This window comes from Dunckerocampus dactyliophorus, chromosome 2 (assembly GCF_027744805.1).
Source record: "Dunckerocampus dactyliophorus isolate RoL2022-P2 chromosome 2, RoL_Ddac_1.1, whole genome shotgun sequence".
Lineage (NCBI taxonomy): Eukaryota > Metazoa > Chordata > Actinopteri > Syngnathiformes > Syngnathidae > Dunckerocampus > Dunckerocampus dactyliophorus.
This window is the reverse complement of record NC_072820.1, coordinates 37589724-37615646: the sequence shown is the minus strand read 5'-3', so window position 1 is coordinate 37615646 and position 25923 is coordinate 37589724. Positions and strand designations below refer to the sequence as shown.

General features: G+C 41.8%; 1 protein-coding gene across 1 annotated transcript in view; it reads right to left on the bottom strand.

The window, feature by feature from the left end:
* raraa (retinoic acid receptor, alpha a) overlaps positions 1–25547 on the bottom strand; it is a 212317-nt gene extending 186770 nt beyond the window's left edge. Inside the window, exon 1 of the mRNA XM_054768623.1 lies at positions 25264–25547. The gene's annotated coding sequence lies outside the window, so the exon portion shown is untranslated. The remainder of the gene's footprint in view (positions 1–25263) is intronic.
* Between the last annotated feature and the right edge of the window lie 376 nt (positions 25548–25923).

Sequence of the window (25923 nt, the reverse complement as noted above, 5' to 3'; positions counted from 1 at the left end):
CCAGTAGGTGATTAGTAACATTTATCATACCTACAAAAGCTGCTAAATGAGCAGCCGGACGGCTTCTCTCTGAAGACCTCAGCCACATTTCTGTGTCCAAGTAGAAAGGAGGACTGAGCCTACCACTGGCAACCAGATGCCCTGTGTTTATGACACAGACAAATATTGGAATCCCTAAGTGGAAAAACATGCCGTGCTGGCACACAGCAGCAGCAAAATGTTACATCATTTACATGATTTAATGAGCAAAGCCTGGGTTGGATCACAGGTTTAAATAGTCACCAGTGCCAACATAAAGCCATGTATTTCATGCATCATGAGAGAGGCTTAAAACTTGGTTCCATTCAAAAGACAAACAATGGTTGAGGATGAAGAGACTTTCGGTTGTGGTTGAAGGGGAGGCTTATGCCTAATGAAAGCCAGGCAAGGTATCTGAACACAGGCAAGCCACAGAGTTGCGGCTTATTCACACTAACATTCATATAGAGGAAATGACAGGCAATTGAGGCAAAAGAGGCAATTGAAAGCATTGGCCAGATTTGGCTCAAACTTATCAGAACCACTCTACCCATGCGAGAGCTGCGCGGTATCTTTGGGTGCTGTGGACAAGTGGGCCAGATGCCAGGCAAAAAAGAAAAAATACTGTTCTGAAGGGTCACAAAAAACAAACCCTTATGCAACAGGAATCTTTCAGACGATGAGTTTATAATTAAAACAAACATGCAATAGACTTGCTGTAGGTAATTTCATAACGTGTGATGCCAGTAGGCAAAAAAAACACAAACAGTGTTTAACACATGTCAGTGTCATAGCCCGCGTCTTCAATAGACAGTTTGGAGTTTTATGATACAAATGCAACTGTAAATGTTCAACGTTCCATCCATCCATCATCTTCCGCTTATCCAAGATTGGGTCGCGGGGGCAGTAGCCTAAACAGGGAAGCCAAGACGTCCGTCTCCCCAGCTACTTCGAGAGACAGTCTCTCCAATGTGTCCTGGGTCTTCACCGAAGCCTCCTACCAGTCGGACATGCCCTGAACACCTCCCCAGGGACGCCTGACCTGACCTATAGGTGAGGGTAGGAACGTAGATGGGTCGGTAAATTGAGAGCTTTGCCTTTCAGCTCCATAAAAATAATTAACAGAATCGGTGACCCTGACGGGGTCCAACCCTCACGGGAAACGGGTCCAACTTTATTGCCGGCAATGCAAACCAAACTCTGACACCGGTCATACAGGGAATGAACCGCTTGAATTAGGTGGTCCGATACCCTGTGTTCCCGATGGTCCAGTACCCCGTATTCCCGGAGCACTACCCAGAGAATTCCTCGAGGAACACAGTCGAATGCCACACAAAAACACATGTAGACTGGTTGGGCAAACTCCCATGCACACTGAAAGACCGTTCTGAAAGTGTAGAGCTGGTCCACAGTTCCACAACCAGGACGTAAACCACACTGCTCCTCTCGAATCCAAGATTCGACTATCCAACGGATCCTCCCCTCCAGATCTCCAGAACCCCTGAATAGACCTTACCAGGAAGGCTGAGAAGTGTGATCCCATGATAGTTGGAACCACCATCCCGGTCTGCCAATCTAGAGGCACCGTTCACAATGTCCACGCGATGCTGCAGAGCGGTGTCAACCAAGACACGCCCACAGCAACCAAGGCCTTAAGGAACTCCGGGCTGATCTTACCGACCCCTGGGGCCCTGCCACCAAGGAGTTTTTTGACCACCTCAGCAACCTCAGCCCCAGAGACAGGAGAGCCCACCATATTGTCCACAGGCACTGTTTTCTCATTGGAAGACGTGTCGGTGGGATTGAAGAGGTCTTCGAAGTATTCCTTCTGATCCACAACATCTCGAGACGAGGGGCAGCACACCATCCCCACTATACACGTTGTTGACTGTGCACTGATTACCCCTCCTGAGATGGCGGCTGGTGGTCCAGAATCACTACAAAGCCGTACGGAAGTCATTCTCTTATCCGAAGTCCTCCCATGTCTGAGTTTCTGCCTCAGCAACCGCCAGAGCCATCGGCCGCTGGGCCTAACAGTACGCATCAGCTGCCTCCGGAGTCCCATGGGCCAAAAAAGCTCGATCAGCTTGACGGCATCCCTCACCACTGTTGTCCATCAACAGGTTCTGGGATTACCGGACAGTCAACGACCACCTTACGGCCACAGCTCCGATCGGCTGCCTCGAAACTGGAGACACAGAACATGGCCCACTCTGACTCAATGTCTGCCGCCTCCCTCGGAACATGGTCGAAGCTCTTCCGGAGGTGGGAGCTGAAACGCGTGGCAGGGGACTCTGCCGGATGTTCCCAGCAGACCTTCAAAACGCATTTGGGCCTGCCAGGTCTGACTGGCATCCTCCTCCATCATCGGAGCCAACTCCCCACCAGGTGGTAATTGGTTGACAGCTCTCTTCACCCGAGTGTCCAAAACATGTGGCCGTAAGTCTGACGACATGACCACAAAGTGAATCATTGAACTGCGGCCCGGTGTGTCCTGGTGCCAAGTGTGCACATGTGGACACCCTTATGCTTGAACATGATGTTTGTCCAATGCCAAAGCACCACTTGGGTTCAGATTCCTCCCAATCACGCCTTTCCAGATCTCACTATCGCTGCCAACTTGAGCGTTGAAGTCCCCCAGCAGAACAAGGGAATCCCCTGAGGGAGCACTCTCCAGTACTCCCTCTAAGGACTCCAAAAAGGGTGGGTATTCTGAACTGCTGTTTGGCGCATAAGCGCAAAAAACAGTCAGGACCAATCACACCACCCAAAGGAGAAGGGAAACTACCCTCTCGTTCACTGGGTTAAACTCCAACATACAGGCCCTGAGACGGGGGGGCAACAAGAACGCCAGAGTGAAATAAAGCGAGAGGACTGGTTCCAGAGCTCTTGCTGTGCGTCGAGGTGAGTTCAACTATATCTAGCCGGAACTTCTCCACCTCACGCACTAGCTCAGGCTCCTTCCCCACCAGAGAGGTGACATTCCATGTACCAAGAGTTAGCTTCTGCAGCCGAGGATTAGTTCACCAAGGTTCCCGCCTTCGGCCGGCACCCAGCTCACTCTGCATCCGACCCCTTTGGACCCTCCCATGAGTGGTGAGCTCATGGGAGGAGGTGTTCAAGGTTACACTGTTTTAAAAAACTATTTTACATAAGCCTCGTAGGCGTAGGTTAAAGTGTTGTGGACAAAATCCAACCTTTATGTGGTATCTAGACAGTTTAAAGTGCTTTTCGTAAGCTCTACTGGGAACACACCGTTTTGAGTGTTTGTCCACTAGAGAAAAAAAAAACAAAATGGCAGAATGTATCGCTCCCACATCGGTAGCTGACTGATAGCTGGCACCAGATTCAGGCTTTGTTTTAAGATGTTTAGCAAAGGCTGTCTTTTAACAAAACCTGTCCCCATAGAAGTGGTGGGCCCATCTAGCTAGGGGTAGGTCAGATGGTTTTTCCTCCATGACATCATGAAAACCCAGAATTTTAAAAGTGACCATTTTGAACACATGAAGGACATAATATAAATTATAAATAATAATAATATAAATAATTAAAATTAAACACTAAATACAACAATTAAATGACACAGCAATAAAAAATGAAAGCCCAAGCAATCACAAACTTTCCATCTCAATAATAAGAACACTACACTGCTTGATTATTACTGTCGCTTTCTGAGGATCAGTGACCTGGCAATTATGTGTACTGTACTGTTAAAACGTTTTGTGATTCCCAACCGTCTGTGAACATGCTATGTGTCCCGATTGTGTGTGTGGCTGCATACAGAGAAGACATTTGAGTTTGTTCATGTTATTTTGGCGGCGTTCGGCTGTCATTAGCCTGTTTTATTTTTGCAGTAAAAAGAGAGCCCCTACTCATCATCCTTACAACATCCAGGCAGATGGTACAATATGATGTTTATCCTTAATGAGGGCCGCGAGAGTCAAGCGATTGAGACAAGTCCAGCCAATATTGAGCACATAATGTATTCTTCCACGGCACACAGTGCTGCAACTAGTTCTCGAGCGAGTCTCATGTTTACAGGCACGTACGTAACCTTGAAACGACCACCTGTATGACTGATCTCCTCACACAGTACACTTTGGTGTTTGTAGTGCATGGCCAAACCAATCAAGACGGCGGTGTTTCCGCCGTCAAGTAAAGTCTAGTTAATTTTACTTCTATTGCACCAATTCACAACAAAAGTTATGTGAAGGCACTTTTGACAAGTACACCACCATTAAAAAAAACATGTGCAGACTCTTTGGCGACAAAGGCAAGGAAAAACTCCCTTGAAGACGCGACTGTCTCAAGACCGGGAGGGTTGAGGTACAGACACAGAACATGCTAGTCTCTGAAATTTAGAAAATGTATCCAATATATTCAGACAATCGACCATTACAAACAACTTAATCGGGATATTTCATCAAAAGGGAAGTAAAATAATCTGAGGGAAAACAGGACTGGCTGACTGGAAGTTAAATCCCCCTGGAGCAAGGAGCCTGACTGGAACAGAGTCAACACATTTCATACATGTAAGGTCTGGAAACAACACACTTGGGGCTTCCACCTTCATTTAGATGAAAATGCACCTCAGCATGAGCAAATAAAGCCATTTTGAACCTCCTTCTTGCTACCAGGCAGCCTCCTGTAATGTGCCCGGTCAATGGACTGTGTGGGTCTATTCAACTGCAGACAGGGCCTCGGCACAGCTATAAATAATGTAGGGCAGCTCGCATGAAACCCTAATCACCATTGTGCTGTCACCCTAGCAGACAGGACTGCTTGTTTAATTTACTGCGACGCATCTGTCTCAGTTCTGCCCAATTTAATTTCACAATTTCACTGAGCAACTTCTCCAGATATTGATCAATATCCCCTTTTCTCCCGATGTCATGAATCAACAAAAGTGTAATCTTCATATATCAATGTTGGAGAGATGGTTTGTACTGAAGGGGGTCCATGAAGCGAAAATGAGAAACCTGTGTGTGTGTGTATGTGTGTGTGTGCGTGCGTGTGCGCGTGATTGAAAACAACAAAAGACGAGGCTGTGAAGAAGTCATCAACACTCAATAACCACAGTTCATTATTGGTCATATTCAACACACTTCATTACATTACTATACCATTAGCATGAAGACATTTGCATAGTGCCGTCACCTCTTTATGGCGACTGTTGATCATAGATGGCAGCCATATGCCGCCTGATGTGCCATATTACAGAATTATTACTGCAACACAAAAAGCACGGAAAAATGGAAATGATGCTTGGGCAAAATGAAGTACAAAATGAGGAACGACAGTGTTGTCTGTTGTGTAGAAATGGAAGACCAGACTACGTAAAAGGTAAGAAGTAGCAACACACAAATGTCTCACATCACGGAATACACACACCAGGAATGATCATGAAATAAGTATTCAGGCTTGCCATTCACCTCCCCAGCTGCAAGCACAGAAATCCAGCCATCCAGCAGGCTCTGCAGTGCAACATGACAGTGATAAGGCCTGATGGCTCCTCACTGAGTCTGACTGCACCATGATGACAGCCCACACAGACAAAATAAGTGGCTCACTAGCTTTATAGTCTTGACGATCACCAGCCAAGGCAGCAGTGCAGTAAGAGGACAAATACAGTGGGCTGTGCCACATAAGGCGTGCTAGCTGCCACAGCTAGCACGCTATCATCATTGTTCGGGACCATTATCTCCAACCCCCACGCCCGCCTGCCGTGGTGCTCACTTCGCGCTGATAAATGTGGCCAGCAACTTGAGCTAATGTGCAAGCAGCTGCAACAGCACCAGCTGGGTAATACACACAGTCAACTGCCACATACTCCCACACAGGAGGGACAATGGAGGGAAATCAGTGTTGGGATGCTTTGGGGTTCTGTGCACGGTCACTATAGCTTGGAGCCTTGTGTGTGATGTTTTTGCAAGGTCTTTTACAAGATTTTAAAAGATGGAGGATATTAGGACGCAGACGATGAGAATCTTTCCCTTGGCAATTCCTCCTTAATACGCGAGCCAAATCTCAAATTCCGTTGTATATTAAAAAGGATGGTTTTGTTCTTTTTCTGTTTGCCGAACCCCAAATACATGATCATATCTACAGTCATGAAAAAATGACGTGCCAATTTTTTTTTTTTTTTTAACATGAGTACATGCATTTGTTTGTATAAGCCAGTCTTTCACTTGCAGTGTTGTTCTGCTGCCGTTAACGTTTGGTCTAGGTTAGCAGGCAGATAACAGGTTCTCAATACAGACTCCAGTTAAGTTCCATATCAGAGCCTTTACTTTGAAAACTGAACATACAGAAATAAAGAATGTCAGTTATGACTAAGATACAATAAGATACAAATACTTTCTCTGTGACATTCATAGATTAAAAGAAATGTGCGAGCTCAATTTAAATTTTAATTGGAAATCTCAATGCAATTACCATTAGCAATTTTACATATGATTTCATTGTTAGGGATGGGCAATTTTGTGTGCGCTTCACCTTCCTTTTTTCCTTGTGTGCTTTCAGGAAGCAGCTGATTTGCACGCCCCTTCCGGTGCATATAAATGCATGTAGGTGTGCTTTGCTCGCTCTCTCTCTGCGCAGGATTACCTCTGCCTGTGTGCTCCATTCGCTGCACACCTGTCTACACATCCTCGTCATGCTCCTGGGCCACTCAGCTAATTCTTGCTGGGCAGCCTGTTTTTTTCCCCCGTTATCTTCTAGTTTCTTGTTTGTGCTGGTGTGACGGGCTGTCCTGTTTTCAGGTTTGTTTTGTTTAGGGTTTTACTTGTGTCTTTTTCTTCATTTAGGGGTAGCGGTGAGATGACAGGACGACGGCCCTAATATAGGACTGGTGTGTTCACCTCACCGTCCTTTTTAGAGATCGACCCATATGGGTTTTTCAGGACCGATACCGATTATCAGCAGTTAAGGAGGCCGATAACCGATATTTGGAGCCGATATTGATTTGCAGTAAAAGCGTAAAAAGTGGCATAAAAATAATAATAATACAAACACTTAACTTCGTTTAACTGCCTAAAGCATGTTTATTTAACCAAACAAATAGAAAATAGCTCCAGGAGAGCATGGAGTTCCTAGACTCAGAAGCATCTCTTAGAAGTCGAATAAAAACTTAAATAAATAGCTCCCTGAAATGTTTCAACTGTAAATAAAGTAACATTTATAAACGTAACGTATTAGGGTTGGGCCATATATCGCTATTTTTAAAATGTCAATATTTACTTTAAGCACGATATCAAAACCAACCATATCGTTGATATCGATATAGACTGGTTTTGCACTGTATCACCTTCATCCCTGCATGCAAGAAGAGGGGAGAGGGGCAGAGCAGAAGCCCGGCAGTTCCAGTCGAAGCGACAGCGTCTGCGGTGGAAGAATTAGTCAGCAAGGAATAAGCGGTAGCTCAGTAATGTGGAGGTACTTTGAATTCAGAGCATAAAAAATATTTTTCACCACCTTAAAACTTGGCACAAACTCCAATACGAGGAATGCCATGCTCCCGTTGCGCTCCTTACAAAAGGAAAATCAAAGTGGTGTGCTATTATAAAGAGGTGTCCTATTACATTGCTAAGATACAGGTGTGGTCCCCGTTGCAACAATAGAAAAAACGGCTTTAAAAACCTGCTGAAAATGATGGACTCGTGATGTCCGAAGAGCTTCGCAGTCACAATTATTTAGCACGACAAGCTCTACCCCAAAAGTACAAGGAAGTCAGACAGACACTTGCTAAGCCTGATGCAGCTGACAGGTTGGTGTTCTTGGCACAAAATAAGGACATGCTTGTCTTCTAAAAATGTCTACCTAAAAAAATACTACTGTTCAATTTAAAGTATTTGTGAGTTGCAGACATTTTAAAATTTTCTCTTAAAACGGGAACTCTTTCATAACTTGTTCTTTTGATATCAGCTGAGGATTTGAGCATAGCTAAAGGTTTGTTAGAAAAAAAAGATTATATTTGACTTTTTCTACATTTATTTCAAAAACAGATTGGCCCACTTTATTTTAGAGGCTATTTTTAGATTTCTTACATACATCTTGCATGACCCTTTAAAATGTCCAAAAACATCCCAATGTAATATTAGGATGCTTTGTCGAAATATCATGAAATTTGGAACACCCCTTAAATGAAAACTGCACTTTTTAAAAAATGTTACCCATCATCCACTATCCTTATGTGAAACGTGAACACATGTCTTTCCCTTGTCTCTCCGTTCTAAAAAGAAACAAACACTAAAAGCTAGTATGGGGCAACTAACAATGCATGTAATAGGACACACCTATTTCGACTGTAAAGCTCTCTAAAACGCCAATAATGTTAAAATTGCTGTAACGCTGCTATAACACTGACAGAGCGCCTCGCTCACAGAACCACTCAAAACGTCTCACATCACTCCTGAGAGGTAGCTCACGCTACCGGATCTGCTTGGAAAAGTTTGGAAAAGTTAATGCTAGGTTACAAATCATGCCTCGCACGTGTATAGTAGAAGGTTGTGGCAATATGATGAAAAGTTAGTCAACTTTTAGATTCAACATGCTACTCCACTCCTACATCCAGAACATACTGAAGCAGTGGATACTGGCTCTCAACATCGCTAGGAAGGCTCAGCTAGATGCTCGTGCGTTCTCAGCATTTTTTACCTGAGGACTGTGCTGTATTTACCAGCTCAACACGGAGCACAAGTCTGGTGCAGAAAGATACAGCCATCCCATCAGTCGGCATCCCAGTGAGAACGGACACTGTAAGTTTTATTATGCTCTTATTTTGTCCATAAAGCATTTAGCACTAGTGCTAAATGATAACACTACGAGAATGGCTTAGTGTTTCACTGGATCTAGCTGGATCTGCCTAGCATCCAGCAACTTTATTCTCTGCCTGGGGGGCGTAAAAGTAAAAAGTAGTAGTCAGCGGTGGCTCTCACAAAGTCTGCCATGATAACTGATAACTAACGCTCTCTTCATGATGCTGTTGTTGATGGAAGCAGCGTTCATTGCTATGGGCTATGTGAAACCAATGCACCCAGGAAGAAAGCTCCAGTAATGCTTAAAATGACTAAAATATGTCAGTATGACATGTTATCATGAATGTACCTGTTATGACATGGTCACAGCATGTATATAAAACCATAAAACATTGCTGGAGGTGTTTTAATAGAGGGCTCTATAGGCGGACTAGATGAATCCCATTACATACTGTACATTGTTAGCTGGCTCGTGCTAGCAGTTTTTGTCTATTTAGAACGCACAGAAAAGCGAAAGATGAGGACTGACAAGCACACGTTTGCAAAATTTGAGCGAGATTATTTGAAATACATGTCCAACATTAAGGAAAACATTTTTGCTGGGGCATGGGCAAGACTTTGCAAATAGCTGCCCATAAGTCATTGACCATATGTCTAATGATTATAAAAGTTTGAGAATATATATTAAATGTATACTAGCATGTCTTCCACAGAATTTTGACCAGAACCAATGGGGGGTGCCACAAATTTCCATATTTTCAGACATGAATATCACAACTAGATGGACAAATGTTCTTCAATTATGGGGAAAACTGTTTCAGCCAATTAACAGTTTGTTAGCTCTCTGAATGTCCTCAGCTCCTGCTCCGATGCCAGTGTTGTATTTTGCAGAATAATGCCTGCGTGGCTCCTTCCTAATCACCAGCACCTCTGTTGGTTGCAGCCATGTAGTGCACTCCATTTTTTCTCAATCCAATGCCTCTGCCTAGCAACAAGTGGTCAAGCAAACATGGCATGACCAGCAAAAATAATTTGACTAATTCTGCGACAAAGTTTTAAAATGCATCCTGAATGATTGATATTGTTTGTATGATTTATAACATTGGTCAGGAAATAAAGGCAGGCACAGTACAGTGAAGCAGTAAAACAGAGTACTGCAGTTTTTTGGTACATAAGTGCTTGTTGCCCTGCCAATTGTTTCCATATAAAATCTCCTCATACTATTTTTGAAACGCTCCAAAATGGACTGCCTAGTCCAGCAACTTGGCCTAATGGTCTGACTCACAGCAGCGGCGGGTCAACTTGGCAGTACAGCGTGGCTTTAAAAAGGAATATTAACAGCGTGTCCCTCGGCGCCGACTGAGAGGGAGCAACAGGATTAAGGAGGATGAAGAGAAAATGGAGAGATGCAGGATAGGTGAGACGCAAAAGGCCGTGCAAATCAAATTTTCAAGTGACAGTGCACTCAGGATGGCTGTTTGAGCAAAAGAACGTATCATCTGTCAACGTTAATGGCACTGTCCTGGGGAAAATGAAGGAAAATAGAATGGAGACCATTCATTAAGTTGGTGGTGGTTGGGGAAGGTTGGTTGATAAAGCCACACATCTCCCTCATCATCTTCATAGGAAAATAAAAACTATACACAAAATATTATTTTTGCATTTATAATTTTGCATGCAATAGAGATAATATTAGTGTCTTCTGGCATCAGAGAGAAATGACTGGGACTAGGCCCGGCTGACTGCTCGGATGCCCGGTGGGCTTGCTAACAGAACCAGCCAGCCAGTCTCTCACTCTGCACACTGTGGAAGCAATTGATACTATTGTTTTTTGGGCTGGAAAGAGATTAAGGACAAACAATAGACTTCTTTCAGTGGAAATGTCAGCCATCAAGCCGGGAGACAGTCTGACTGTGCAGAGACAGTTTTTTATTTAAAATGTAAAAAAAAAAAAAAGAAAACGACTGTGACGGCAGCAGCAGTGAAACACTGCGACATGGGCCTTCACGTGCCAAATGGTCGACTTTCAATGAATCTCAAACAAACAACAACAGGCCATGGCGGAAAAGTATTACACAAGCCATGTGAGAGGATATCTAACAGACACACAAAGCCTACACTTCATAGTTATTCACATACTGTGTAGTGTTTCGTGAGAGGATCTGTTCTACTGACAGAAAAGCCATACAACAACTCAACGCAAATAAATGTGTCAATGATTTCAAGGTCAGCCACAGCAATTTATTGCATAAAGCCCACTCCCAATCAATAAAAGGATAATGCATTATATGGGTCTGTATCTCAACCTCATTAGGGAAAAAAAACGAAGACGAAACGTGGCCTGATTCTTGAGGCAAATTAACATAGTGGAGAACTTAAAATATCACCAGCAATGATCCATTCTGGGACACTTTATCATGAGACATGCAATGGAAAGATTACAGATGGAAAAGCAGCGTAGTATTGATGAGCTTTGACTGTGCTCTCAGTAAATGGATGCAGTTTTATCTTTTTAGGCTACATGGGAATTATCTAGCACCTTTTATCTCGCCAACTCCGCTTCTAATTTGTGTACGCAAGCTGCCTGCAGCTATAAATATGGCTGTTTGATAAAGTCATTCTGCAATAGAGAGGAAATCATTATAAAAACTAACATAACGGGGATTTGTTACGATTTATGGAATCACAGACGATCTCATAATAGGATACGATGAGGATATTTTGCTCACAATAACATCACAGAAAAAGTACAGAGATGAAATGTGCAACAATCGATAAATCGCAAGAAAACCAACCAACCGACGCGTGTCGATATCCGAAGTCGGAAAGTCACTTCAAAAAGTCTTTATTTGATTGAACTACCCAATACATTTAAATGTTACAATATTAAAACTAAATCACAAAATACAATAGAGTTTATGTTGAATGTTGAAGACTTTCTTCCACCACAATGCATTTTTTTTCCATTTTAGGAGAACCACCCACAGGTGTTAAAAAGTATTTCACCCATAAAGAAATTGGACATGCAGCTATTAAAATTTTTTCATCCGATCCCGATAGCTGAATTTAGATATCGGCAGATACCGATTCCGATATCAGAGCTCTGTTTGCTTTAAGATGCAATCACACCAAAAGAATATCAGCAAATGTAGCTCGAAGAATATCAGTAAGCGAGGCTCCACACATGCATCCGCGCACATGTACACACACAAGCCCTGGAGCGTTCGCCGCTTCACATTCGGATAACAGAGGATTCTTACATCGCACATAACATCCCTACATTATTATTATTGTTGATTTTATATGAGGCTATAATAAACTTTCTACAGGCAAGCATGACATTGTAGTGACTCAGAAGTTAGTGTTGCGTTAAGAGTCTGTGAAGTCTGACTGTTTTGTGCGGGGCTTGTGTGTGTGTGTGTGTGTGTGTGTGTGTGTGTGTGTGTGTGTGTGCAGCAAAAGTGAGAAGGACGGCTGCAGTACATGTGTGAAGCCAGCTACATTCGCTGATACTATTTTGAATACATTTGCTGATATTCTTGTAGCTATGTCCATAGCTCATGGACCGGAAAGCTCCGCAGACATGTGAATTTCGCTGGTCTCGGTACCCGATTCCGATACCGGATGAGGTTTGCACCATCCCTAAAAGACATCAAATAATTCCTTTCGAGCATGCTGATTAAAAACAGTACTGTATGGTAGTATTAGGGGTGTAACTGTACACTAAAATGTAATTTCGTTTCAGTTCAGTTTCTTGAAGTGCTGTTTGGTTAATTTTCGGTACAAAAAAGGCAGGAAAAAAATGACTTCAAATGCTTTTATTTAAAAAAAAAAAATGCAAACAGAACTTTGTTTAAATAAAACCGACCAATTTAGGTGATATTTCAAATAAATTAGACTCTGAATTTTTTTAAAAATAGAAATAGAAATAGAAATAATAGAATAGAAATAAACTGTTGTATTTAAACAATGGTTTAAACATTGTGGCAAAATGTAACGGACAGTTACAGTTAAATAGCTCTCCGTTGCACGTGAAGTCCAACCATCCGTCGTAAGTGAAATCGCAGACACAGATGATAGCTCGTTCACAACGTCACTTTTAGCTTTTTCATAAAGTGCTGGTATAACTTTCTGGCTAAAGTGACGACATGATGGTATTTCGTAGCGAGGTTCAAGAACTTTAATCATTTACAGTCATGGAAAAAAATGATTAGACTAGCCTTGTTTCTTCAGTTTATTGATCCATTTTAATGCCTGGTACAACTAAAGGTACATTTGTTTGGACAAATATCATGATGATAACAAATATAGCTCATAACAGTTTAATTTAAGAGCGGATGTCTAATACCTTCCATGGTTTTCATGACAAGAACCAAAATTGCTTAAGTTCTTACATGGATAGCTATAACATTGCATTGCCAAAAAATGGAACTCTTATGAGCTACTTTTGTTGTGATTTTTATATTTGTCCAAACAAATGTACCTTTAGTTGTATCAGGCATTAAAATGAACAAGAAACTGAAGAAACAAGGGTGGTCTAACCATTTTTTCCATGACTGTACTTAAAGCCAGCGCTCTCACCAACTGAATATGGACGTAATCTCATGGTTATAAAAACTCCAATACCATGTGTTACTGCTTTGGCCCGGTCAGAGTTGCTTGCGAGAGGTTGTTTATATGCTAAAGTTATCGGTGTTTGCACTAAGCTGGTTTTCTTTCTTGTAGATGTAACGTTCATTGCCGGATGATGCCGCTATAAGTGCATTAACATGTTAGACGTGTTTCCTGCAGCATACCAGATATCTGTGGAACAATGTCGACACACAACTTTGGATTTATCCACTTGCCTTTGTCCATCAGTAATTTTGACAGGGAAGCCAAAGTGTTCCCAAACAGGAGACCGTAGTGAGATTGGAGGGTCTTCCAGCTCAGGCTTCTCGCTTGCATTTGCCATGATGCCGTTTGTCACGCCTGCGAGCTACTAGCATTACTCCCCCTCAGTCAGTAGTGTCCGACACTCAGAGGTGTCCGTGCAAAAACTCTCCCAGGACTTTAGTTCCGCGTGAAGCGCTTAGATCACTCTAGAAATAAATTTAATGAGAAAAATAGCATAAAATATAACTGAAACGGTACGCAAGTGGACCGAACCGAATATGCAGAACCAAAACGGTTCAATACATCCATGTGAACAGTTACACCCCTGGGTAGTATAGTATCTCAATAAAGGGGATACATTCTTTAAAGGGACAGTACTATAGAAATTAAAGTCGGATATACTCACAGTAGTCAGTGTACAGCCCAGTGTTTTCCCTCTATTATTAAACTACATTTTCTATAGAGCAACCCATCACAACAAAGGCCATTAAGGACACCTTTCCCTTTATCAAAAAATAGCCTTACGGTATTTATCATATTTACAGAACAGCTGGTCATTTCTGTCTCTACATGGTTCCACGTTTACAATTATCCTATGATCTCTTGAGGGCATAATCACATGATAAGGTGTAAGCACTTGTGTTGCCAGCTGTTCCGACAAATAATGGCCGAGTAGTGACTTATTTTCAGATAACCGTAAATCTACACTGCTTCACAAACTGTACACTGACTACTTTACAGTATCCATGTTTCATTTGTGTAGTATTGAGATACTGCATATTAAAGAATGCAAAAAGCACGCCCAAAAATAAACCAGTAGTCTGATTTACATCATAAGCATCAATCAATGTTCATTCCTTGGAAAGACAAAAGTTTTTTCTCCGAGTGTTTGGTTATCCCCACAGGCCTCGGACCTCTTTGAAAGTCTCACTCAGAAGGCTGGAGGTGAATATAAAGAGCACTGAGTTGAAGTGAGGTGCCCTGCTGCTTTAAGGACGGGATGAAACCGTGTTATTCTACCACCCTGACCTAATTGCGCTCTCGCTCTGCTGACACGAACACTGGGAGCTATGCACTCTTGACACGTAAAGATTATTTAATACCATCAAAGCCATAAAAAAGAGGAATAAAAGGGAGGAGATTTAACCCTTGCATGGCTGGTCAGGATGCGAGACATGTGCACAGCGGCGGCAGCAGTGAAAAATACACACACAAAAAAGGGCAAATCAGTATGCACAAGCCAGCCTGCCCAACTGCCGCTGGCCAACATGAGTGGAGCTCTCACATCTCAACATCACAGACTCTACTCCCCTTCCAAAAAAAAAAAAAAAAAAAAAAAAAATCCCACTCAACTGCAGCTACATTCTCCTGGTATCAGCTCCCGCCCTTCTTCCCTCTTGCTTTTCCCACACTCACCCCCAGTCCCTGAGGCAATGGCTACGTCATTGGACACCACAAGCCAAACCACTGTAATATTCCAATTTATTTCTACTTACTCTGACAAAGTCAGCCCTGTTTCATTTAGAGCAAGGCCAGTTGATCAGTGTGAGGCCTCACTGCTAAGTTGCACTCAAGTCCATCTGCAGTGCCATTAGAAGCAGTGATCTGAAGTCTGAATTGCAATGTTACGATGACAAGACAACTGCAAAATTGTAAAGCATGACATTTTATGAACCGTTTCAGCTCTAAATAAACAAACATGCTAACACTAGGTGCTGGATGCTACACTCCATAGTCTCCGCTTTGCTGCAGCACTGCCCTCAGTCTCCTCTTGGATAAATTTTGTCTCCTTACATGGTCTTGTACTGACTGATGCGTTCAATGCCGCATGACTTTTGCGGATTCCATAGCTAATATTTTGAAGAGGAAATCCAAGACGAGTCGAGCTAAGTTTAGCTGAGCAGAAGAAGCTGGAAGAAAAAGTTAAAAAGCACTGCAGGACTTGTTATACGGTGGAACGAAACACCTAATGTTGAATACGCGAAAAGTCATACAATTTTGATTTCAACCAAAATTTTACTGGTAAAATATGTCTCAAAAGTCAAACAACGCTATTATTATGCGGCGAATCTTGCGAGTTTACATTATTGAAAGCAGGGGTGCCCAAATTGCAACCCAAGGGCTATTTACGGAATTGAAAAAGCTGCTAATGAAATTAGTAGGTGTGTCACGAGGCACTCAGTTCATAAGATGACACGATACGAGATTGGGTCTAAAAGAACAACACGAGACAAGATTTTAACATCACTTTTTGGAAAAGCACAACAAAAACAATATAAGTAATATATGACAATACACTCCTCTTCAAAATCTAAAGACCAGTTGAAAAATTGCTAGAATTTGCATTTTGTACATTTGGATCTTTATGAGGTTTTAAGTAGAGCTACAATATGCAAAAACAAGAAGGGAGAGTGAGTCAAAAATCTTTTTGAAAAAGTAATTTATTGAAAACAACAACTAGGCTGTTTATCAGCTGATCAAAAGTTTAAGACCACAGGCTATAAAAGCCAAAATCTGCTCAAAATGTTCATTTTCTGTCAGGCATTCACACTGTCATGCCCTCCTGATGGCTAAAGCTAAGAAGTTTTCTCTTTTTCAACGTGGTCGGATTGTCGAGCTGCATAAGCAAGGCCTCTCGCAGCGTGCCATTGCTGCTGAGGTTGGGAGCAGTAAATCAGTCATTCTACATTGTTTGAAAGATCCTGAGCATTATGGAACAAAAAAGTCAAGCGGTAGACCCAAAAAAAAAAAATCACACCTGCACTGAACCGGAGGATCTGATTAGCTGTCCATCAAGACACAGGGCGGTCTTCCACCTAAATTAAGGCCCTTACTGGTGCCGACTGCGGCGCAATAACCTTCAGACAGCATCTGCGGGAAAAAAAACAAAAAAAAATTCGAAGACCTCGTCAACGCCACAAAAGTGCCCGTTTAGACTTCAAACATGGGACATTGAAAGGTGGAAAAAAGATTTATTCTCTGATGAGAAAAAATGTAACTTTGACGGTCCAGATGGCTTCCAACGTTACTGGCATGACAAGGACATCCCACCTGAGATGTTTTCTACTCGGCAGTGTGGAGGGGGGTCCATCATGGTCTGGGGTGCTTTTTCATTCAGTGGAACACTGGAGCTTCAGGTGGTGCGGGGTCGTCAAACGGCGGCTGCTTACGTACAGATGTTGCAGCGGGCATCCCTCATGACTGAGGGTCCTCGTCTGTGTGGTAACAGCTGGGTTTTTCAACAGGACAACGCTGCAGTTCACAATGCTCGCTTGACCAAGGACTTCTTCAGGGAGAATAACATCACTCTTTTGGACCATCCTGCATGTTCCCCTCATTTAAATCCCATAGAGAACATTTGGGGATGGATGGCAAGGGAAGTTTATAAAAATGGCCATCAGTTCCAGACAGTTGATGCCCTTCGTGATTGGAGCAATGTTCCCACTAGCCTCCTGGAAACACTCACATCAAGCATGCCCAAACCCATTGCAATATGTTAAGGCCGGCAAAATTATCAAGTTCATTTTCATTTATCGCGTGATTAATTAATAAATTTATTTGCGTCCCAGGCCTAGTGCCCCATTTCTGACTGAGAAATGTCACATTTTAATCTTGCGAGATCTTGTGAAACCCCTAGTAATTAGCATGTAGCTCAAAGCATAATGGCTAATGGCAACAAATTGCACATTTTCACTGTCCATTGCTCTCCATTGCATGTCCGTCAGGCATCTTTCTATGACTAGGAAGTTTTGGCTTCTTGTAGTTGTATTTAGTTTCAGTATACAATGGTTAATTTCTGTGTTTTACATGTACAACAACTGGGAATGCTACTGCTTGAAAATAGTGCCTGAGCAGTTAATAAAGGTTTTGCAACGCCCTCCGTCTTGAATGTGTTTATTTTATATTATTTCCAATGGGACATTTTATTATCAATTTAGAACTTGGAAGTCAATCGGTGTCACAGAACGGATCGTCTTCCGCATGGTATCACTGACAGATGACATTACATTACATTACAGCAAACTAACATTGGTTTGCATTTTTAAAAGATAGCGATCCACCGCAGTGTGGCTTTCGCTGCATGCACGTGCACACATACGCACGCACACACACACACACACACACACACAAAAAACTATGGACCAAAATAGCAACATTTTGACAGTGTGGGGGTAGCATTGGATGGAGGTGTTTACCATTAAACAAGCTCTGGGTGACATGTCTGTGGGGAGCATGTCTCACCTGTCAATGCTCGGTGTGTTTATGCTGCATCGCCACAGCTTTGGAAGGCAGCCCGCCTTGTCAAAAACAGGCGAGCGGGCTGCTGTGGCGAGGAGACGCTTCGACCACTGCAGGCCAAATTAAACCAACCCACCTGTCACTATGAAAGAGAGGGAGAGAGGGCTTTTCCACAGAAGACTTCATCCAAACTTTACCGCCAGTTTATAAAATTGTTTCAAGCAAAGGCTTCCTCTTTTACACTAACACGTTCAAGCTGCACAACAATGTCCCAGAATGTCATCGCCTTTCATCGGTGAGATTTGTGCCAAGAGAGATGAGGGGAAAAGATACATATGGTGAAAAGAAAACAGATAGTTACTGACTCACTTCTTGTGTGTTTAAAAAAGGAGTGTCCAGTGGCAAACACAGAGCAACATGGCAAGGCAGCAGGAAGACATGAGTGGGCGCTGCTAGGCGTGACATAGCTGCCACTCTGATGACACATTTAGTTGAATGTGATAACCAAGGCGTGCGATGCTCATAGCTGGCACCCAGAGAGGAACAACCTCCCGTTGCTGCATGACAGAGAGGCCCAGAAAAATAAAGCAATGTCCCACATCAACAAACACACCAGCAACCACTGTCTCTCACTGGAGAAGTGCTATAAATTAATCAGGTAAAATTCCTAAACGGATGTTTATAATGCAAACAAAGTGGGGACTTCAGTACATGTACTTACTTCTCAGAAAGACACAAGCCTTTGCACAATCACATTAAGCTGCTCATACTGATGATGGTGTCGGTGTGGAAACTTGTACCGAAGTGGAACTTGACAAAATCACTTTCAGTCCTCATCCACTAGCAGGTGTTAACAGCTGTAATATTTTGACTTTATTCTCAGAACATTTTTAGATATATAATCTGTATGTATAATATATTTTGCTATTATGATTTTTTTCTAAATATATTACTACTATACATGCTAACATTTTCTCAAAATGTCAAGACTCATAAAAACTAAACTAAATTCATAATTCTGCGGTATTTTTCTCATAATATTACGACTACATTTTATGATTACAACTTTATTCTGATAAAATGATTTTAAAAATTGCCATGATATTAAGACTTTATTCTTTTAAAATACAAACTTTTTCTCGATACAGTATATCACAACTATATTAGGGTGGTAGAGCAGGTTGTCCACAAATCGGAAGGGTGGCAGTTTGGTCCTTGCTCCCTCCACCTAGTCACTGTCATTGTGTCCCTGGGCAAGACACTTCAACCCCCATGCCTCTAGTGTTGCCCACACCAGTGTATGAATGTGAATGAATATTTGGTGGTGGTCGGAGAGGCCGCAGATGCAAATTGGCAGCCACTTTTCCATCAGACTACCCCAGGGCAGCTGTGTTTTAAATAAAACTACAATGTTGTCCTTGTAAAAATTCCGCATTTTATTCCTGTACTGTTTGTTTGACTGCCCTAACTAAAAATTAAAAAACAAATAAAAAAAAAGACTGACTGACAATTTTTTTTTTTTTTTTTTTAATTGACCGAAAGCGTCTCAATCAACCCAGGCTTTCTGCTCAAGATGCAACTCAACAAAACCTAAATTTCCCAAATAAAGCTAAAGGGTATTGCAACAGGGGCCGCACGGTGGTCTAGTTTGCATGTTCTCCCCGTGTGTGTGTGGGTTTTCTCCGGGTACTCCGGTTTCCTCCCACATTCCAAAAACATGCATGTTAGGTTAATTGGAGACTCTAAATTGTCCATAGGTATGAATGTGAGTGTGAATGGTTGTTTGTCTATATGTGCCCTGCCATTGGCTGACGACCAGTCCAGGGTGTACCTCGCCTCTCGCCCGAAGTCAGCTGGGATAGGCTCCAGCATGCCCCCGCGATGCTAATGAGGAGAAGCGGTATAGAAAATGGATGGATGGAAATAAGTACTAGGTGGACTGAGTTGCATCTGTATACCGAAGACATGCTGTACCTTGTAATGACCACTAGGTGGCAGTGTTGACATTGTAGCTACTTTGCTTTGTGAAAACTTTTTCCTTTTTAAGTGTTTTATTGTAGTTGATTGATGCCTCAGAGTGCTAATTCCTCCAGCAAATATTGTAATATGAAAAGACCAAACAGGCTGAGTACTCAACAAGGACTGCTGTGACATATGCAGCTGCTAGCGTTGGCCTAATTCATATTTCATATTGCAATTTATTCCTGATGCTCGGCTCAAAAAGTGAGCATATTTAGCATATTCCCTCGTCTATCTATCTCATCGATGGATAATATCATCAGGTAATGCTAGTGGCGCAATCTTTTTTTTTCTCCCATGTCTCATCGGGGGCTTTGTAGGTTCTCAAAAAACGGTGATGGCGTCTCCCAATTAGTTAAACAGTGAAATAGTGGCACTTTCATAGCCGTTTTTAAGTTGAAAGCCTGGACATAACCTGGTCGGAGCCAGGTTATGTCCAGTTTAGCCATGGTTACGAGTTTAGCCATGGTGATACAGCTGCTTTAAAAGAAAGCCACCTTCGCGGAACAGGCAAGTCCGGCTTTCCTCTCAACACAGCTTGTAAACCCACTAAACTTGCTTTGCAGAATACCCCCCAATTAGTGATAATAGTGGATTAGTGATAACAATACACTCACCTTAAGTACACCTGCATTATAATTAGGTTTGAGCATTGTTTGAATTTGAACGATTGCGGTTCCAATTCCGATTCCTTGTTTCATTTTGCGGTTCCTAACAATTCTCAATTTTGATGCTTCTAAAAGATAGGGTCATAAAAGTTTGAATGGTTTAAATGTGGGCGCTAACCAGCATTCTTTTTGTATAAAATGCCTCAATTTCTCAATGAATTGTTTAATGGCATTAACTTTTTATCAACTTTACGATGAATTTCTTACAGGGCTATTTTCAACCAGTATATAAATATAAGGAATGTAAATCTTTTTGTGAGAGATGATTTGATTTGAATCTAGATACACAGGTTACGATACAATTCAAAAACAATATATTTTAAAAACAGAACGACTCGATACTGTGTAACAAAACGACACGATTCGATGCGATGCGGCACGATGTGCTCGAACACCGGAGAGATTGGAAATTACATTAGTTCCACTCTCGTCTTCAAGTACAGTTTTAGCAATGAGCATCATTGCTTCTTTGACAACCTCCCCGTCTGGAAAGGCCTTCTATTTTTTTTGTTTTTAACCGGTCTCGTGAAAAAAAGATTGCTGTTTGCACAAAGCTGCCTTTGGTTATGGTTTAATTTATTTGAACATGCAGACAAGTCACATTGGAATACAAATCATATACCGGTACTACAATTCACAGTTCCACAAGTCCAAAAGGAGTAGGAAGAAGCAAAGCTTATTTAATCCTACCCGCCATCCGTTTTACATCTATTGCAATACATTTGTTCACTTCCTGTATTCCAAATGCACTCTTGCTGGTTTAAAATACGTAGTAAAATGGTAGGGTAATGCAATAATGTTGTAAAATAGTAGTCAAAGTTCTTGTCACCATAACTACAGTATTATATGACAATCATAATAAATAATAAGCATAATACTGTATAGTTGGATAATGGTGAGTACTGACAATTAATAAGTGTAGTAGTGATTAGACGTAGCATTGACAAATAAAATACAACAGAACATAGTTGGATAATGGGTAAGTACACCCAATGTACGCACAAAGAATGAAGGTAGGCCTGTCACGATAATCAATAAACTGATTAATCAAACGATTAAAAACAAAACAAAGTTGATCATTTTGTTACTTTGATAAATTGATATATGCCTGTTTGTTTTCAGCGTTTCTCTGTACCACACAGGCTGGGTGACAGAGGGTTCACTCTGCATGTGTCTGTGCGCATTGGTTCTATAGTGGAATGAACGGAAACAGTGAACCCTCCTCTCATTCAGCCTCTTTTTGGAGGTGGGGCAGTTGGCAAGCTAGCAAGCAAACGCTAATATGAATAAAGGCACAAAAGCCATGGTTTCTAAGTCGAATTCCACAGCCCGTGTGGAGGTGCAGCAGAGCCTTCGTCCCGACAGTCAACGCTTACTGAGGTGTTTGACCGGCCAAGTAAATATAAAATGAAACAGCGCAAAATGGTGTGCGCTCACAGACAGTGTCGCTCGCTACATTGCAAGATAAATGCAACATTTCAATACAGTTGAATTTTGGGAAATGTTTGACAGACGGTATGAATTGCCAGGGAGAACGTACATGTCACAAATAGCAATTGTTGAAGGACATCCGAAACACTGCATTTTATTCCGTCAACACAGATATGTTGTTCAGCTCAAATATATGACCCCCTACATTAGTTTAATAATACACACAATACACATACATAACTGTGTGTGTGTGTGTTTTATTGGAGTGTTTTTTTTCTTAACAGAGACGGGGTCTATTTTTTTGTTGTTTTTGGTTACTATTGAGATTTTGATTTAAGTGCAATTTTTGCTAAAGGAGACTGAGAGTCCATTTTATTTTCATTGAGGTTTTTTTTGGTTTGTTTAATTTATTTAAAAGCTCTTGACATTCCAATTACAATGTTAAATACTCTTGAGAAATTAAAGTTTTGATACGATGTACTCTCATTATTTTGTCATATTCGTGAAAAAAATGATCTGAAAAAATGCTGTCAATAATATCGATTACCGACAAGAATTTGGAGGACACTTATCGTCCAGCAAAATGTGTTATCGTGACAGGCCTACTCGTGGGCCCTTTCTGCTGGTAGTGCGCTTCCCTGTAGATAGGTAGCATTGTAGCTTGTGTGACACGATGTGAAATGTCTCTCCACATTGTGACGTAAAAAAAATGTATAAAACAAAACTCTACCTCCCATTCATCGTGAATATTAGATGTTTTCTTTCTTTTTTCTGCCATCTTTTCTGGGGGTCAGTCATCTCCTCATTTTCGCTGTGCCCGCAAGCTTGTTTCCACCGTGTTTGCATGAGCTCCACAAACACTACGTTTTGGTCATGCACACAATACTGACTTTTGAACTATACTAAGTCAGAGTTCATTTACATAGAACATTTTTTAAATACAGTGTCATTTCCAGTTTACATCTAAGTGTGATTCCAACAACAATAGCAACCAAAATAATTAAATTACATGCAGCTCACTGGTAAGTGGCGCGATTTCAGCTATTTTCAAAACAGGCTGGCGGGCGACTCATGTGGTCCTTAGGGGCAACCTGGTGCCCGCCGGCACCGTGTTGGTGACCCCGGCTTAGAGGAACTCCAACATAGCGCATCAAAGATGAGGTACTCTTATTTTTTTTATATGCATGATATCATTGTGTTGCAAATGTTGCACTGAGCCAACCGCTCTTTTTTTATTAAGTTAAGCCAAACTTTTTAGTCGCTTCTTCTTCGCTGGGGCTTCTTCTTTTTGGTTTTCCACGGCTATTTCTTCTGTTCGGCGAAGTGGGCATAGAAACTAGGGATCGAAATAAAAATATTTGAACGATCCGGGGAGAATCACAATGTTAGTCCTGGTTCCCAGCGATGCCCAGCCCGACTTATAATGAGATCCACTGTATTCAGTGGTGTAAACTGCACTGCATCATACTGAGAGATGTTTATACAGCTTGTTCACCTAATATGAAAGGGTGAAATGTTTAGAAACACCTCTCAGTATGACGCAGTGCAGATCTACACCACTGCAAACCACAACCACAATAATAAACATATAGGTTATTCCAATTGATATTAGTTTATCTGCTCTAACACAAAGTATCAACCTGCAGGCCTTCACAGTTACAGCAATGGCACATCATAACTATGAATCACACCCACAATTGAGGTGTCAGAGTGGGAAAACCCTCAAACACACTAAACTTCCCAAAATATGACAAGCTGTCAACCACATCTTGTATCTGAATGTCACAGGTTGTCAGAGAAAAAGGGCACGTTTGCAAAAAGGAAGTGGGCTGAGGTGTCATTTAGCATGTTGCATGAAAATAACAATTCAATAAATCAAATACAAAATGCATGAAACAATGGCAGATGATGTGTGTAAACACAGCAGAAGTGCTTGTTACAGCCTTAAATGAATCCCAATAAACTCCCTGCAAACTACAATCTGAAGTGTTTTTACAAGACAGCATTTTTACAAGATAACTGCAAGGTTTGTGATGCTGCAGGGTAAAATCAGGCCCTGACATTTCATTTGAAAGGATCCTGACACATTGGCAGGGTTCATTCTGGGTGTTAACAAATTGCCTGTAATTGGGATTCGGAGCTTTTTTTGTTCACTTTACCCCTGCGAGTAGGGGCTGCACAAAAAAAATGTTGAACAAAATCTCAAAGGATAACACTGACACCAAATGACCACAATTATTTTTTACTTAACATAGAAAGCAGTGGGCTACCTTTCATCAACTCACAGCAAAAGCAATCACATTAATTAACTAACATGCGGAAATTAACTTGAGTTACACGAGTTGAGTGTGTCCTGGGTTTTGACTTTGTGGACTATTTTGAGTCTTTCAATTAATTTTAATTGAGAAAGTACCCCAATGCCATGGGTTTTGGCTTTGTGGATTATATTTGAGTTTTCTAATTCATTTATATAAAAAAAGTACCCCTGCACCATAGGTTATGACTTTGTGGATTATTTTGAGAGTTTCAATTAATTTCCACGAAGAAGTTACCCTCCTGCCGTGTTTTTTTTTTTTATTTTGTGGATTATTTGGACAGTTTCAGTTCATTTCTATTAAGAAAGTCCACAAGCAATTAGAGCATTGGGAGTTGTAGCTCAATTCTAAGCAAGAAAATCGTGTTGATATATTTTCCAGGATCGTACAGCCCCAGTTCACAGTGGCAAAACGATGTGAATTCTCTATAAACTAATGCAAACTTCCACATAGGTGTCCAGCAGCACATAAAAAAAGAGACACCGATTAAAAGTGATTTGTAACGTTAGTCCTCACATTCCAGCATTTTGGCCAAACAAACAAGCTCTTGTCGAGGCAAATGTCAAGGGCCTTCAAAAAATGATATTTAAAATTAACGGTTGTTGTATCTCCATGTGCAACTTTAAGGTAAGTGTCTGTACGGTGCAACAGCACACGAACAAGCCTTCGTTGCGTTAGCGCTTCATGCTAGTAGTTGTAGTTGTTCCAATAAACTAACAATCGTTTCAACGTGCTTGTTATTTGGCAGTTAAGCCATGTGTCTAATTGTTAGTTAAATCAAATAAAAAAGCGACATCGTGAGTGAAGGTTTTAAAAAAAAAAGACATTATAATAAGTGACACATCACTGTCACTAAGTGTAGCGGATGACGCGAGTCCGCCAGGTGATACAGATCCCAGTAACGGCCGCATGTTGTCAAACGTTGACAAAAGTCACTACTACCTGAAACCTGTTAGCTCCTCCTCCTAGTCTTGCCTGGTCCCCTCGGTCTGCTTGGGTGGAAGTTCAGTCACGCAGCTCTCTCCTCGTTGTCACCGCCGTCTCCTCAAACTTTCCTCTTATCCTCCAAGCGGCGGTGGTTCGGTCCTCGCAGGGTAAAACGAGAACCGGTCAGCAAAGCCCGGTACCGCGGTAGGGTAGGGTGAGAGCCGGCGAGCAGCGTTCAGAGAGCGGGCAAGTTTGGCGCGGCTCTCCCGCTGGCAACCATCGCAGACGCTCTCCGGCTCTGAAAGCTCAACCCCGGCGTTAAGCCCCGCCTCTTTCCTCTCACAGAGGCCAGTGGTAGAGAGTGGACGTCCTTTACTGCTTACCCAAACACGCACTGTTTAGTTCACCAAATCTTAATTTCCATTTACGTTTTGGCCCTAATATAAGACGACCACTCTTTGAAGAAGAACGTTTTTGAACACAAAATTATTATTATTTTTTCAAATTATGTTTTCAATTTTACTTTAATCACATTCTGCTCACTTCCATTACCTTAAAACTGTCATTGTAATGCATTGGCTGTCTGATAATGCTGACTTCATACTTGTGGTTCGGCATAGTGGCACAGTTTATGCCCTGGTGGTGTACTGCTACACTATCCTGCCTTTTGTGTAG